Source organism: Lathyrus oleraceus, chromosome 1, assembly GCF_024323335.1.
Source record: "Lathyrus oleraceus cultivar Zhongwan6 chromosome 1, CAAS_Psat_ZW6_1.0, whole genome shotgun sequence".
NCBI lineage: Eukaryota > Viridiplantae > Streptophyta > Magnoliopsida > Fabales > Fabaceae > Lathyrus > Lathyrus oleraceus.
In genome coordinates this window covers 427,108,932-427,126,510 of record NC_066579.1, presented here as the reverse complement: position 1 = coordinate 427,126,510, position 17,579 = coordinate 427,108,932, and the positions used below count along the sequence as shown (strand labels likewise).

Sequence of the window (17,579 nt, the reverse complement as noted above, 5' to 3'; positions counted from 1 at the left end):
GAGATAAGGAAGATTGAAGAAGAATAACTGGTTATTTTTTAATGTATTTAGTGCCCCAATCTCATGGTACTCGAGAAAGTAACTTGTGGTGGCATTATCACCGTGTGCGAGTGAGTAATAGCAGGATTTGGTGCCGCTTGTCAAGTAATATAGATCAGATATGTGCCGGATGAGATGAAGGTTGAAGTGAAAAAACCTCTGATGTTGCGGATCGACAACAACTCAACTATCAATCTTGCAAAAAATTCAGTTTTACATGGAAGGAGTAATCACATTGAGGTTAAATTTCACTTTCTAAGGAAGAAGGTAATCAAGGTGAACTTGAAGTGAGACATTGCTCGAGTGCATCATAGTTGATTGATATTTTCACCAAAGGATTGAAGATCGATTGATTCCTAATTTTAAGAAAGAAATTATGAATAGTTCAGATTGATTATGATTAACTTGTGTTTCACAACTTGGATTAAGAGAGTATATTGTGATATAATCCAAATTAATTAGTTACTGGGTTAATAAGTTAAGTTAGTAAGTTTGTTATTATAGCTACTTGTTTTTAAAAGTAACCTATTATATATAAATATATCTATAGTGTAATAACTAATATTAGAGATTTATGTTTATAATTGTGATGAGAAAGTATATCAACTGCAAATTTGAGTATACCTCCATTGAAAGTAATATCTAAATGGTAGTGAATACTATTCTTAGTGATAGTGCTTGATGAGTATGAATTAGGTTCATATTATCCCAATGCAGGGCCTTCAAATCTACTCATGCTAGTTGGTAAAATATAACTTTTATCAACAGTGTGACTACATTTTAATCTAGTTCATGCGCTTTTCATACTACACTTTATTGTATTCCTTTTCCAATTTTGGATGAAATGACACAAGTTATCTTTGATGAAAATAAATTGCATGTCTTATTTTATTTTTGGGGTTCTTTTAATGGTTATATTTAGCAATCTTTATCTTCACTTCTGAGGTCTGTTAACTATCTAAGGAGCCAACAAGTATGAACTATTTTGTATCAAGTAAATTGTTTGTGTTGGAAAATTATGGACTGGAAAACATGATTCATAGCACTCAAATGCTAGTAATTAATCTGATCAAGAATTAATGATTTAATTACTGAAGATTCATATATGAGGTTAATCATCATTATACTACAATGTTTGCCATCATAATGTCCAGTAAAGAGGCAGAGAGGATCAAAAAGAGTATAATTCTCTTATATCTTCATGTTGCTTGAAAGGTTATAATTATATCTTGTGAAAATAATATACATCATTTTTGCATTGCATTAAAAGATGCTACTTCTAGCACTTGTTGATGAACAAAATACCCCTTTGGTGCACGTAGTATGTTTTGACGGACCACATAATGAAAAAAAATGATTGATGTAACCTCTTTTTCTTTCATAATCCATGAATAATACTGTCTAACTAGTTTGTATATTACTTATATAGTGTAAATAATAGACATGTTGCGGGGATAGCTCAGTTGGGAGAGCGTCAGACTGAAGATCTGAAGGTCGCGTGTTCGATCCACGCTCACCGCATTTTATTATTTTTATGTTTTCAATTGCCTATGCTTATTCTTTTGGATTTACAATCTTAACACATGCGATGAATTTTGTGATAGAGGACAATCTAGCCTATATCCATATTTACTCCCTCTTCTTACAATCATATTTAAATTTTGTCATACAATATATGTGTATTTATTAAGGTGTTTGTGATGCAGTTTAAGGTGTTTGTGATGCAGTTTTTAATTTAAAAATAAAATAAATAAATTGTATGCTTGTTTTAGTTTTTTAAATTATTTTTATAGGATTACTATTTTTTTAAAAGAAACTAATAAAAAATTAATTTAAATAGTTTATCTTAAAAAAGTTAATTTTATTCTTTTGCTATTTCTTTTTTTTAAAATTAAAAAAAATTCTAAAGTTGATTTATATTTGAATCTATTTTAAATTGTTTTTTGTAAAATCTATTTTTGAATTTTTTTAATTATGTGATTTTGATTATGTTAACATTTTTAATAACAAATATTAAAATTATTGGATATCAAAAGTGCTAGTTTAGTATGTTCTATTCAAGAATAAAAAATGGTCGCCAAGAAACCATAAATGATAAGAATTGGATAATTGTTGATCTTGAACGGTAGCTCTGATCTCCTTTACGGTGGCACAGGGTGGACGTGCATAGTTAACACTCAAATGCCCAAGTCATGTCAATATTCAAGATGATTATAGTGAAATTGGAGATCATAGATTATGTACCTTCTCATAGCATGTGAATAGTTTTTATATATTGGATCGAGTAGAGTGAGCTTGAGATGAATTGACCCTTGGTCAATTGATCCTTTGGTCGGTCTAAAATAGTTGCCCCCAAGGCTTTGTCGGGCACTGAAGGAGTCGAGTGAAGCCTTTCGTATCATTAGCCAATCTCTATGTCGTGATTCGAGGTGAGATATAATTGAATTACTTGGGATCTATTTTGAAAAAGTAATGAGGAACATGCACATTTAATGCAGTTTCATCATTGAGACGCTTCATCATCCATTCATGACACGTGTTGTGGCGTGAACAAGTAGCACGTTCCTCAATTCATAGAGTGCTTAAGTTCACTTGAGTTTTGTGTGTTTCCCTGAGTGGAATTCAAGTCGTTGATCTCGTGATCGCTATTCATAGTCAGTCTTGATCCTTCAGCAGTCATTGCTTAAAAATATAGCGAGTTGAATATTTGGGAAGTTTTTGCAACCCTTCAACTTTCAAACTTTTAGTTACTTTTCTAGAGAAACTTCTTCATTCATTTTTCCTAAGAGCATCGCTAGAAGTGATTCAAAGTCTCACTTAAAACATTATCCTTTTTTATTCTTTTTGCTTCATCACTTTCCCATAATCAGGTACCCTTCTACCTTAAGCTTTACTTTCAACATTTCTTATTCTTTTAGTTAGGATGAGTGATAATATTGTTGATTTAGTTAGTGGATAAGAAGTGGAAACTTCATATGGGTCACCCAATGGTTCTCATCATCCTTCCCATAATAGTGATCACGTAGGACTAGAAATTATATCCATATATGACGATTATGGGTCAAAAGGGATGTCTGAGACTTCCTTGGAGGAAGAAGCTTCTTCTTCTGGGTCGTTAGACACTCTTATATCAAATGTTGGCGGAAGAAAAAATCACGGTGAAGTCCATATGCCCCCTCCAATCTTGTCAGAAGAGTAGGTACATGTCAATTTGCAAAGGAGGAAATGTGCTAGAGATTTTATTCAGGTCCGTCTACGGACTGAAGGCTGTGAGCCCAATGATGCTTAGGTGTTATAGCACTTAAACCTTCGTAATCGACCGAATGCGCTGGTGTATGATTGGGTAGATGAAAAAGTAGTGGGTACTTCCTTAGCCCTGAGCATTGAGGCCATCCTAGGAAATGCTAAAATTGTGGTCGGCGACCCTTCAAAGTGGTTGGTTTTTCTAGTTCCAGGAGAGAAAATGATATGTAATTCTTTTGACGACTGGATGGTCTCGTTCCACGAGTGTTTGTTTACAATAATAGAACCTCGACTGTATTTTTATGAATTTGAGGTAGTCATCCTAAAACATTTGAAGGTTTCCCCTTCCCAGCTTCATCTGAGGCCGTGGGCATATGTGAGGGTTTTCCAACTGTGTTCTGAGCACAAGTCTTGTAAGCCCTATATTAAATTATTCTTCGATCTTTTCCATCCTATGCGTACCTCCCCAGGTAATTTTTGTACTTAGGAGCTCATTTACTTCCATTCGGCCCATAAGTGGTCCAACCCTTTACTCTAGATTATGGTAATTTTATATGACTTTTTTTATTGGTGAAACCCCTCACTTATGCGAATCACTATGTTTTTTGTTACCTTTCTCCCGATCCTCCTCTCCCTTGTCGGGCTCTATACCCAAAATATTGCTCCAAGATTCATTTTAAGCGGTCTACTTTCTCTTATTGTATAAATCCATGTTCTCTTTCTCCGGACGAGGTGATAATGAAGGAGGAAGTGCAATCCTGGTTTCAAGGGCTTGGTTATGAGGATGTGTTCGGCCCTGGTGAGGTGCATTATACTGATGTGAGAGAAAGGAAAATTAACACTCATGCTATATTGAGTACAATTAATCTTGAGGAGAAAAGGAATATTTTCAGTGAGAACATAATCTTCATGTTTTTTTACATGCGTGATTTTGTTTTGAATAGAACCTCGACTGTCTTTTTATGAATTTGAGGTAGTCATCCTAAAACATTTGAAGGTTTCCCCTTCCCAGCTTCATCTTAGGCCTTGGGCATATGTGAGGGTTTTCCAACTGTGTTCTGAGCATATGTCTCGTAAGCCCTCTATTAAATTATTCTTCGATCTTTTCCATCCTATGCGTACCTCCCCAGGTAATTTTTGTAATTGAGAGCTCATTTACTTCCATTCGGCCCATAAGTGGTCCAACCCTTTACTCTAGATTATGGTAATTTTATATGACTTTTTTTATTAGTGAAACCCCTCACTTATGCGAATCACTTGTTGCCTTTCTCCCGATCCTCCTCTCCCTTGTCGGGCTCTATACCCAAAATATTACTCCAAGATTCATTTTAAGCGGTCTACTTTCTCTTATTGCATAAATCCATGTTCTCTTTCTCCGAACGAGGTGATAATGAAGGAGGAAGTGCAATCCTGGTTTCAAGGTCTTGGTTATGAGGATGGGTTAGGCCCCGGTGAGGTGCATTATACTGATGTGAGGGAAAGGCAAATTAACACTCATGCTATATTGAATGCAGTTAATCTTGAGGAGAAAAGGAATATTTTCAGTGAGAACATAATCTTCATGTTTTTCTTACATGCGTGATTTTGTTTTGCAAATAACATGGATAAAATAAGAAAGCTGAAGATGTTCCACGACCTTTCTGATGCTCAAAGCATCCATACTATTATGAATGTTTGTATCTCTACTTTGACCCCCACTTCTGCTCCGGTCCCTTATCCTACCCCGACTCTAGCAACTTTGGCCCATATGCTTGGGATGGATCACCTTGCAGATGTTCCGGCTACTTTAAGGGTGAGGGACCCAACTTTGTAACACCCCGATAATAATATAATAATTATTTAAATTAAGTTAATGATATATTTATTGATTTAATTAAATAATTGAATTATTATTATTATTATTATTATTATTTTGGAATAATAATTATTGGGATAATTATTTAGTGGAATAATATTATTGGAGTATATAAGTTGGAATAATAAAAAGTCCCAATTTTTGGAAAAAGGTTTTCACGTGAAAAGGGAAAAGAGGCAGAAAGGGCAAAAAGCCAGAGAACGAAGGTTGAAGGAAGGAGAAGCTTGGAGCTCGGAAGCCGCCGGATTAACTCAGGTAAGGGGGGTTTATCGTTGATTAACGGGTATTATATGATAATATGTCATGGGTAGTGATAGACCTTTAATTTACCTTTGAATTGGATGAGTATGGTGAATTTGTGAAAATGATTGATGAATGGAATTGGATGATAAATCGAAGCAAATCCGTAGAAATTAGATGGAATAGTGTTAGGATTTTGTGAGATTGAACAGGATATGAAGTGTATAAGACGATAGGAGTGATTTTGTGTAAGAATTGAATCGTGGAAGGTTAGATCGAATAGAACTCGTAGCAGAAAAGCCATTGCAGATCTGAGAATGCTGGTTTCTGGTCATACGCGTATGGCACTAGGCAATACGCGTATGAGATGGCTGGTACGCGTATGGCGCTAGGCAATACGCGTATGGATGAGGAAGATGATGTTTTTAACGTAAAAATTGTCTCTGTTGGTACGCGTATGAGAAGTTGGTACGCGTAGCATACGCGTATGGAAGTGGGCAATACGCGTATGGCTTGGTCAGGATTTGGGCAATACGCGTATGGGCATAGGCAATACGCGTATGGGCAGGATTGTGATTTCCTGTGCTGCTGTTGTGCAGTTTTTGACTGTTTAGGCTGAGTAGTGAGACTTAGCTGAGGTATGATGTTGTAGGGATCAGTTCCCGTTGTTTTGAGTGGTATAGGTATTAGTAGAACGGGCTAATACTGTGGTTGATTTTGTGGCATGATATGATATGCTTTTGTGATTAATTATGTTGATAATGTGTGATGGTATACATGACGATGTGAATGTATACATGTGTGAATAGACTGTATTATGGCTTAGAGTGTGAGCATGTGTCTATTCTTGATTGTTGCTGATGTTGCATTGCTAGATGATTAACATGCATATTGTGGCCTTCGGGTGGTAGCTAATTCCCATGGTGAGGAATTAGTGAGTAGATCATTTTGATTATTGTTGTTGATGTTTGCATGCTAGGTGATTAGCGTGCATTTCATGGCCCATTTGGGGTGGTAGCTAATTCTCATGGTGAGGAATTAGTGAGTGAGTCACTATGTCTCAAATGAGTGGGACTAGTGAGCTTGGTAGCCGTGCCTGGATTTGGACGGTGAGGTTGAACTATATGTTCACAAATAGTCGGTACCGCATGCATAGAGTCTCATTGCATAATAAATGTATGGCATATAATATGAATGGATGTATTCCAGTATTATATGTGTATTGTGTGTTATATTGTTGATGTTGAATATGGTTGAGAATCTACTGTCGAGTATGATGTTTGAACGAATATTGCTGTTGCTGAATGCGTAGTCTGATTAGGGTGAATTAATGTGTTAATTACTTGGCATTACATATTGTTCTATAATGCTCATTATATTGATTGAGATACTCACCCTTACACCTATTTTTCAGGTAACGAGAAATGAGTTGAGTAGAAGCAATTGCTTGGAGTCTAGAGTAGTTCTTATGGGTCATGCTCTGATAGATGTAACATCGGGAAGGGATGTTTTAATTTATTTGATTTCTGTTGTTGAATGATTGACATGTATTGTGTTACATGTTTTACATTGATGTTGAATTATTCCGCTGCGATTTATGCAAAGAATCTTATTTGATTAAACAAATGAGCATGACAGGATATTTTGATAATTGTTGTGAAATGATTGTGTGACACCCTTCGGGGCATAATTACTCTGATGAATATATATTGTTATTTTAATTATAATAATTTGGGGTATTTAGAAGGGTGTTACATTAGTGGTATCAGAGCATAGTCGGTCGTGTCGAGTCGTAGTTATTCTGTTTCCCTGTACGGGATAGGTGTTGTGTAACCCTATCAGTACTTATTTGTTTAGCTTGTTTGGGTTTTCAGAACAGAGATGGCTGGAAGAGGTAGAGATGATGCTGCGATTGCTGAGGCTCTGGGTATGCTAGCTGGAGTACTTGGAGGGAATCCGAATGTTGTGGGAATGGGAGCTGCTCGTCAACTGAGTGAGTTCCAGAAGAACAATCCTCCAATGTTCAAAGGAGCATACGATCCAGATGGTGCTCAGAAGTGGTTGAAGGAGATCGAGAGAATCTTCAGAGTAACTGAGTGTGCTGATAACCAGAAGGTCAGGTTCGGTACTCATATGCTATCAGAAGAAGCTGATGATTGGTGGGTTGCTACCCGCACTGAGTTGGAAGCTGCTGGAGATGCTGAGATCACTTGGGCTGTGTTCAGAGAGAGATTTCTGAGGAAGTACTTTCCAGAGGATGTCAGAGGAAAGAAAGAAATAGAATTCCTGGAATTGAAGCAGGGTAACCGGTCTGTTACTGAGTATGCTGCTAAGTTTACAGAGCTGTCGAAGTATTATACTCCCTATGCTGAGGCTGCTGGGGAATTTTCAAAGTGTGTGAAGTTTGAGAACGGGTTGCGTCCCGAGATCAAGCAGGCTATTGGGTATCAAATGATTAGAGTGTTTTCTGATTTGGTTGACTGTTGCAGGATTTTTGAACAGGATTCCAAGGCCAGAGCTGAGAGCTATCAGCAGAGAGTTGATAGGAAAGGCAAGAATCAGATTGATCGTGGAAAACCGTATGCAGCTGGCAAGGGTTTTCAGAGACAGAGTGGGATGAAGAGGCCTAGTGGGGGAGACTCTAGTGCTCCTGCTAAGTGTTACAGATGTGGTCAGGCTGGACATCGTATCCATGAGTGTACCAGTAACGAGAAGAAGTGTTTCAAATGTGGAAAAGGTGGTCATTTGGCTGCAGATTGCCGGTTGAAGACTGTGACTTGCTTCAACTGTGGAGAGGTGGGTCATATCAGCCCACAGTGTCCTAAGCCGAAGAAAGAGAATCAGTCGGGAGGCAAGGTTTTTGCTTTATCAGGTTCTGAGACTTTTGCAGATGAGCGTTTGATCCGAGGTACGTGTTATATTAATGGCTTTCCTCTTGTAGCTATTATTGACACAGGTGCTACTCATTCTTTTATATCTTTGGACTGTGCTGTGAAACTTAAGTTAGAGATATCTGAGATGTTTGGAAGTATGGTGATTGATACTCCTGCGAAGGGTTCAGTGACTACTACTTCAGTTTGTCTAAGTTGTCCCTTGAGTATTTTTGGTAGAGACTTTGGGATAGACCTTGTGTGTCTTCCACTAGTACAGGTTGATGTTATTCTGGGTATGAACTGGTTGGTGTTTAACCGAGTCTATATCAACTGTTTTGATAAGACTGTGATATTCCCTGAGATTGAAGAAGGAAAGAGTTTGTTTTTATCAGCCAGGCAGGTGAATGAGGAAGTGGCAGATGGTGCAGAGTTGTTTATGCTGTTAGCGACTTTGGAGGCTAAAGATAAACTGGTGATTGGCGATCTAGCTGTGGTGTGTGACTTTCCTGATGTGTTTCCGGAAGAGGTGAATGAATTGCCGCCAGAGCGTGAAGTTGAGTTCTCGATTGACTTGGTACCTGGTACTAGACCGATATCGATGGCTCCTTATCGTATGTCTGCTGTTGAGCTAGCTGAATTGAAGAGTCAGTTGGAAGATCTGTTGGATAAGAAATTTATTCGTCCTAGTGTGTCCCCGTGGGGTGCACCAGTGTTGTTGGTTAAGAAGAAAGAAGGTACTATGAGGTTGTGTGTGGACTACAGGCAACTGAATAAAGTGACGATCAAGAATCGGTATCCTTTGCCGAGGATTGATGATTTGATGGATCAGTTGGTTGGTGCTAGTGTGTTCAGCAAAATAGATTTGAGATCTGGGTATCATCAGATACGTGTGAAAACTGAGGATATTCAGAAGACTGCTTTCAGAACAAGGTATGGACATTATGAGTATTCTGTAATGCCTTTTGGTGTGACTAATGCACCTGGAGTATTTATGGAGTACATGAATAGGATTTTCCATCCGTACTTGGATCAGTTTGTTGTGGTGTTTATCGATGACATTTTGGTGTATTCGAAATCTGAAGGAGAGCATGCTGAGCATTTGAGAGTGGTTTTAGGAGTGCTGCGAGAAAAGAAGCTATTTGCTAAACTGTCTAAGTGTGAATTTTGGTTAGAAGAAGTTAGTTTTCTTGGGCATGTGATTTCAAGAGGTGGTGTTGCTGTTGATCCTTCTAAGATAGAAGCGGTATCTAAGTGGGAAGCTCCGAAGTCAGTTTCTGAGATAAGGAGTTTTCTTGGACTTGCAGGTTACTATAGGAAGTTTATTGAGGGATTTTCTAAGTTGGCGTTACCGTTGACGATGTTGACTAGAAAGGGGCAAGCGTTTGTTTGGGATTCAAAATGTGAAGAAGGTTTCCAAGAGTTAAAGAGAAGGTTGACTACTGCTCCTATTCTGATATTACCGAGTTCGTCGGAACTATTTGAGGTTTACTGTGATGCTTCATTGTTGGGTTTAGGTGGTGTGTTGATGCAGAATAAGCAGGTTATAGCTTATGCTTCGAGACAGCTGAGGGTTCATGAGAGGAACTATCCGACACATGATTTAGAGTTGGCAGCTGTGGTATTTGTTCTGAAGTTGTGGAGGCATTATTTGTATGGATCAAGATTTGAAGTTTTCAGTGACCATAAAAGTTTGAAGTATTTGTTTGATCAGAAAGAGTTGAATATGAGACAGAGGAGATGGTTAGAATTTCTGAAGGATTATGACTTTGGTTTGAATTACCATCCGGGTAAAGCAAACGTGGTGGCTGATGCATTGAGTCGGAAATCATTGCATATGTCTATGTTAATGGTTAAGGAATTGGATTTAATTGAGCAGTTTAGAGACTTGAGTTTGGTGTGTGAGAGTACTCACAATAGTGTTAAACTGGGAATGTTGAGATTAACAAGTGGTATTCTGGATGAGATCAGAGAAGGTCAGAAATCTGATATGCTTTTGGTTGATAAGTTGACTTTGGTGAACTCAGGTCAGGGTGGTGAATTCCGAGTTGATGAGAATGGTGTTTTGAGATTTGGTAATCGGGTGTGTATTCCAGATGTTACAGGACTTAAGAAGAGTATTCTTGAAGAAGGACATCGTAGTGGTTTGAGTATTCATCCTGGAGCTACGAAGATGTATCATGATTTGAAAAGATTATTTTGGTGGCCAGGAATGAAGAGAGAAATTGCGAGTTTTGTTTATTCCTGTTTGACTTGTCAGAAGTCAAAGATTGAGCATCAGAAGCCGTCTGGGCTAATGCAACCGTTGGCTATTCCAGAGTGGAAGTGGGATAGTATCAGTATGGATTTTGTTTCTGGTTTGCCGAGGACAAGTAAGAATTTTGAGGCTATTTGGGTGATTGTTGATAGATTGACGAAGTCGGCTCATTTCATTCCGATCAGAATGGATTATCCGTTAGAGAGATTAGCTGAGTTGTATATTGAGAAGATTGTAAGTTTGCATGGTATTCCGTCTAGTATTGTTTCGGACAGAGATCCTAGATTTACATCGAAGTTTTGGGAAGGTTTGCAGAAGGCTTTGGGAACTAAGCTGAGATTGAGTTCTGCATATCATCCGCAGACTGATGGTCAGACTGAGAGGACGATTCAGTCATTAGAGGATCTTTTGAGAGCTTGTGTTTTGGAAAAAGGAGGTGCTTGGGATTGTTATTTACCTTTGATTGAGTTTACCTACAACAATAGTTTTCATTCGAGCATCGGTATGGCACCGTTTGAAGCTTTGTATGGTAGGAGATGTCGGACACCTTTATGTTGGTATGAGTCCGGTGAGAGTGCTGTGGTTGGTCCGGAGATTGTTCAACAAACTACGGAAAAGATTAAAATGATTCAGGAGAAGATGAGAATTGCTCAGAGTCGTCAGAAGAGTTATCATGATAAGAGGAGGAAGTCACTTGAGTTCCAAGAGGGAGATCATGTGTTTCTTCGTGTTACTCCGATAACTGGTGTTGGTCGAGCTTTGAAGTCGAAGAAGTTGACACCTCGATTTATTGGTCCTTATCAGATTTTGGAGAGGATAGGAGAGGTAGCCTATCGTATCGCTTTACCGCCGTCGCTTGCGAATTTGCATGAGGTTTTTCATGTGTCTCAGTTGAGGAGATACATTCATGATCCGTCGCATGTTGTCCAAGTAGATGATGTACAGGTGAGAGATAACCTGACTGTTGAAACATCACCTATGAGGCTCGAGGATCGAGAGTTGAAGCAGTTGCGGGGTAAAGAGATCGCCTTGGTGAAGGTAGCTTGGGGAGGACCAGCAGGTGGCAATGTGACTTGGGAACTTGAGAGCCAAATGAAGGAGTCCTATCCGGAGTTGTTCGCTTGAGGTATGTTTTCGAGGACGAAAACTCTTTTAGTGGGGGAGAGTTGTAACACCCCGATAATAATATAATAATTATTTAAATTAAGTTAATGATATATTTATTGATTTAATTAAATAATTGAATTATTATTATTATTATTATTATTATTTTGGAATAATAATTATTGGGATAATTATTTAGTGGAATAATATTATTGGAGTATATAAGTTGGAATAATAAAAAGTCCCAATTTTTGGAAAAAGGTTTTCACGTGAAAAGGGAAAAGAGGCAGAAAGGGCAAAAAGCCAGAGAACGAAGGTTGAAGGAAGGAGAAGCTTGGAGCTCGGAAGCCGCCGGATTAACTCAGGTAAGGGGGGTTTATCGTTGATTAACGGGTATTATATGATAATATGTCATGGGTAGTGATAGACCTTTAATTTACCTTTGAATTGGATGAGTATGGTGAATTTGTGAAAATGATTGATGAATGGAATTGGATGATAAATCGAAGCAAATCCGTAGAAATTAGATGGAATAGTGTTAGGATTTTGTGAGATTGAACAGGATATGAAGTGTATAAGACGATAGGAGTGATTTTGTGTAAGAATTGAATCGTGGAAGGTTAGATCGAATAGAACTCGTAGCAGAAAAGCCATTGCAGATCTGAGAATGCTGGTTTCTGGTCATACGCGTATGGCACTAGGCAATACGCGTATGAGATGGCTGGTACGCGTATGGCGCTAGGCAATACGCGTATGGATGAGGAAGATGATGTTTTTAACGTAAAAATTGTCTCTGTTGGTACGCGTATGAGAAGTTGGTACGCGTAGCATACGCGTATGGAAGTGGGCAATACGCGTATGGCTTGGTCAGGATTTGGGCAATACGCGTATGGGCATAGGCAATACGCGTATGGGCAGGATTGTGATTTCCTGTGCTGCTGTTGTGCAGTTTTTGACTGTTTAGGCTGAGTAGTGAGACTTAGCTGAGGTATGATGTTGTAGGGATCAGTTCCCGTTGTTTTGAGTGGTATAGGTATTAGTAGAACGGGCTAATACTGTGGTTGATTTTGTGGCATGATATGATATGCTTTTGTGATTAATTATGTTGATAATGTGTGATGGTATACATGACGATGTGAATGTATACATGTGTGAATAGACTGTATTATGGCTTAGAGTGTGAGCATGTGTCTATTCTTGATTGTTGCTGATGTTGCATTGCTAGATGATTAGCATGCATATTGTGGCCTTCGGGTGGTAGCTAATTCCCATGGTGAGGAATTAGTGAGTAGATCATTTTGATTATTGTTGTTGATGTTTGCATGCTAGGTGATTAGCGTGCATTTCATGGCCCATTTGGGGTGGTAGCTAATTCCCATGGTGAGGAATTAGTGAGTGAGTCACTATGTCTCAAATGAGTGGGACTAGTGAGCTTGGTAGCCGTGCCTGGATTTGGACGGTGAGGTTGAACTATATGTTCACAAATAGTCGGTACCGCATGCATAGAGTCTCATTGCATAATAAATGTATGGCATATAATATGAATGGATGTATTCCAGTATTATATGTGTATTGTGTGTTATATTGTTGATGTTGAATATGGTTGAGAATCTACTGTCGAGTATGATGTTTGAACGAATATTGCTGTTGCTGAATGCGTAGTCTGATTAGGGTGAATTAATGTGTTAATTACTTGGCATTACATATTGTTCTATAATGCTCATTATATTGATTGAGATACTCACCCTTACACCTATTTTTCAGGTAACGAGAAATGAGTTGAGTAGAAGCAATTGCTTGGAGTCTAGAGTAGTTCTTATGGGTCATGCTCTGATAGATGTAACATCGGGAAGGGATGTTTTAATTTATTTGATTTCTGTTGTTGAATGATTGACATGTATTGTGTTACATGTTTTACATTGATGTTGAATTATTCCGCTGCGATTTATGCAAAGAATCTTATTTGATTAAACAAATGAGCATGACAGGATATTTTGATAATTGTTGTGAAATGATTGTGTGACACCCTTCGGGGCATAATTACTCTGATGAATATATATTGTTATTTTAATTATAATAATTTGGGGTATTTAGAAGGGTGTCACCTCCAACTTCAACAAAGAGGGTCCGGGAGGAAGAACAACAATCTCCTCAGATATAAGCTTCTCTAAAATGGACTCGCATCACTGAGGATAATACTTTTAGAGAGGTAACTCCATTTATAAATATATCTAGCATTTTATCTTCCTGACTTCCACTCACTCATGAGGAGGCTGGTGTTATTGTCTCAATGTCAAACTTATCTGTCATCTAGAATCTTCCTGAGGGGGATAAGATGGAACGTCTCCAGGCTCCACCACCTACGCCTTGGGATTTGCAAGATCCGAGGGAGGGGGGATGCTCCAACTATGTAGAAGTGTGTTTAATAAGACTTGGAAGTAAGGTGTGCGTTTGAGCCATATCAGAATCACAAAATCATGTTAAGCCTGTATCAGATACGCAATAGGGCGTGGAATGCTTGACCCATATTAGAATCGTATAGAAGCGTTAAGTCTGTATCGGATGGACATTCATGATGGAATGGGTTTAAGTAGTATCAAAATCAAATAAATGTGTTAAATCAGTATTGGATTCATAGTCGGATATAGAGTGTACTGTAAGTCGTATCGGAACCGTATAAATATGTTAAGTCTGTATCGGATACACATTAAAGCAAAAAGAAAGACAAAGAAACACATAACAGAAAAAGAACATCTCTCTCTCTCTCTCTCTCTCTCTCTCTCTCTCTCTCTCTCTCTCTCTCTCTCTCTCTCTCTCTCTATATATATATATATATATATATATATATATATATATATATATATATATATATATATATATATATATATATATATATATATATATATATATATATATATAATGGAGTTGGTTACAAATAAATAAAGAACAGGTGAGGTAAATAAACTTCGTCGGTGACCTCAGAGTGACAGGACAACATCCAGAGTCTTCGGAAAGTGTGTTTCCCTAGGGCTCCTAGCTGAATGCACTTTGTGTTTCGAAATGTCTCCCTTGATCGAACGATATTCGAGGTACTTGGCCTGCTTTTGTCTATCGGCGTCTATTGGATGGTTGACTTTTCCGACCTTGAAGAAATGAGGATTGCAATTTCCATTTAGTCTTTCCTTTGGGGCAGCTATACAGACGGGTATCCCAGAGTTTCAATTTCTAATTCCCTTCTCAAACAGAACTCGGGGTGTCACTGTGCCTTATCTCTAATTGCATGGTCGACGAACCCATTCTATCTCCGTCACTTTGGCTATATTTGGGTTCTAAGCCTTAACCTTTTTGATGTGTTTCCCGTGATAGTAGTGACGCGGTAGTTTTATCAATGGGTTGTCATTGGAATCAACTGTTATTCCGCCTAAAATACCCACTTGAACCGACCAATTTCTCTCCCGTTTATTGGAAATGGCCTATGGGGCTTTATGTGTAAGTTCAAGATCCTTTGGTACCGACATTGGGTGTTCTGGCATCCACTCTACACCTGATATTAACTACGAACCTGTGGTATCTTCCATGTTTCCTCGACTAGTACCCCAACATCATGGGGGAAGTATGGCTGATGTTAGGTCAGATGGTGGACCATGAATTTACGACCTGACCTTCATGGAAATTGCCTTTAGACCAAAATGTAACCTCATATCTGGATCTGAGGTATTTCATTTTTCTACTTTGTAGAGCTCTCAAGAGAATCAAAGGTACGAGTTTTAAGGAATTGAAGTGGAAATGATGACTGATCAAATCGATTGCGACATATCTCAGTGTTTGCTTCTGAGCGCTTCTCGATTAAGAGATTTGAGGATGCTGCGTGTGAAGAAGATATTCATCATTTATCTTAGCTTAGTTTTGATGAAGACAAAAGCTTATCAATGAAGAAAGATCAAACAAACATAAAAAGATTGGAATCAATTATTAATATTACATAAGCTTTGGAAATCAAAAGATTGGATGATTGGTCAAAGTACTCTAATGGCAATTTATATGTTTATATAATTTTTAAATGCTCAAGAAACTTCATCTCATCTTCTCTAAAGATTTCACATTCATATAGTATGCTCTATCAAAATATAACTTTTAAAAGACATATTTTAAAAAATTACATCAGTACAATGAGTTACATATTATATGAAACAAATTGCTTCATGCTTTTTACTAAAAAAATTTAAAATTGCTAAAAATATAACTGATTGACATAAAACTGCAACCGATTGCTTTTTGGTTATGTTTCAATTTTTTTGAACGTTGTAGGCAATGTAACCGATTGACATAAAACTACAACGGGTTACATCTGCAAATTTTTGGAAAAATCGGAATCAATTTGAAGCCTTTTTCATTCCAAATGTTCATGAAACCTTTTTCAAACCATTGCAATTAATCATGAACATTTTTCAAACATTGTCATTCTTTCTAAAGGCATCTTTCAATGTATTTATAACAAAAAAATTCAGATTTCAAATTACCTCTTTCACTCAATTTAAAACTACAATCCAAATCTGTTTTAAGAGTTTTTCTCGATCAAAAACCTTGAAACTTTTTTCTGCATTAATTTTCATATCATTGCAAAACATTTCTAATCATTTTAAGGTTATTTAATTTGAATTTTACATTGAAAGAGAATATTGATTTTCTGTATTTTAAGAAATAACTTATACTAATCAATGTTTTTCTGGCATCATGCAACTTATTATCCATTTTTCATTCTTTAACCGTTAAAATTTGATTCAATATTTCTAGTGTTCGTTCAACTCTTCCTTCTATACTAGTTCCTTATGAAAATTATCTACTTTGTTAAGAAATTTTGATTCTTTGCCATCTTCATCATCATCATTTTAGACTCTATTTTAAATAATGATGATGGTAATGGCGACGAATATGAATTTCTTAACAAAGTAGATGCTTTGCAGAAGGAACTATACAAAAGAAAGAGTTGAATGGAAAATTAAACTCATTGTACTAAATACAAAGTGTTAAATAATGAGAGATGAATAATAAGTTGCATAATTCCAGAAAAACATTTATTAGTGTAAGTTGTTATTCAAAAGTAACTTAATTTTTTAGATTATTATTTTCTAAATCAATTTGAAATGTTACATATTCATTGAAGATTTGATGAAACAAGCAATCCACAAATAATATTATAGACTCAACAATACATATCACAACGGTTGGAAATTACAACTGTGGTGAAAAGTCAAGCGCGTCATTTTAGACAAAAAATGGTGGTTGGGTATTGAACCTGCCACCATTCTACTTTTCTCTACGTTTATGAATTATAATTGTGGTGTAATGTAAAGACTTTCTATCACACCTTTTGTTACTACGGATTATAAATCGGGAAATTTTACTTCATACCCCTACACTTATACTAATACCCCTACAATTTTTTAAAAATACCAATTTTACCCTTAATTGTTTTTAACCAATTTACCATTTCATTTTTAACCGTTCAATTGAGACTTCTGAAAATTATACTTTCCACCCTCATACCGGAACTCCTTGAAAAAGACATCCGATATGTATTTTTTTCAAACCAGAAGACTTTGTGAAAGACATCCGGAACACTGCAAACAGTATACCGGAAGAGTTATCTAAAGAGTTCCGGTTCTTTGTAAAATAAAAATGTTCGGAACACTTATCATATGTGTTCCGGTTAACAAAGTGACATAAACCGGAACTCTTCCTTGAAGACTTCCGGTATTATATTTATGTATTCCGGAACTCTTCGTTGAAGACTTCCGATTTGCATTTTTAATTTTTGTTTTTACTTTTTTTTATTATGCAGAAATGAAAAATCTTCCCCAAATATGTGTAGATACTTCTGATGTGTTTTTAACGACTCAAAGATTTAGTACACGAGAAGAGGTGATCATATGGATTAAAGAGGTTGAAATCGATAATAAAGTAACCGTTA

General features: G+C 37.1%; 1 non-coding gene across 1 annotated transcript; it reads left to right on the top strand.

Annotated features, from left to right (window-relative positions):
• The first annotated feature begins 1,487 nt into the window (after positions 1-1,487).
• Positions 1,488-1,560, top strand: TRNAF-GAA (transfer RNA phenylalanine (anticodon GAA)). Its single transcript has one exon. It is a non-coding gene; the product is annotated as a tRNA-Phe (tRNA).
• The last annotated feature ends 16,019 nt before the right edge of the window (positions 1,561-17,579 follow it).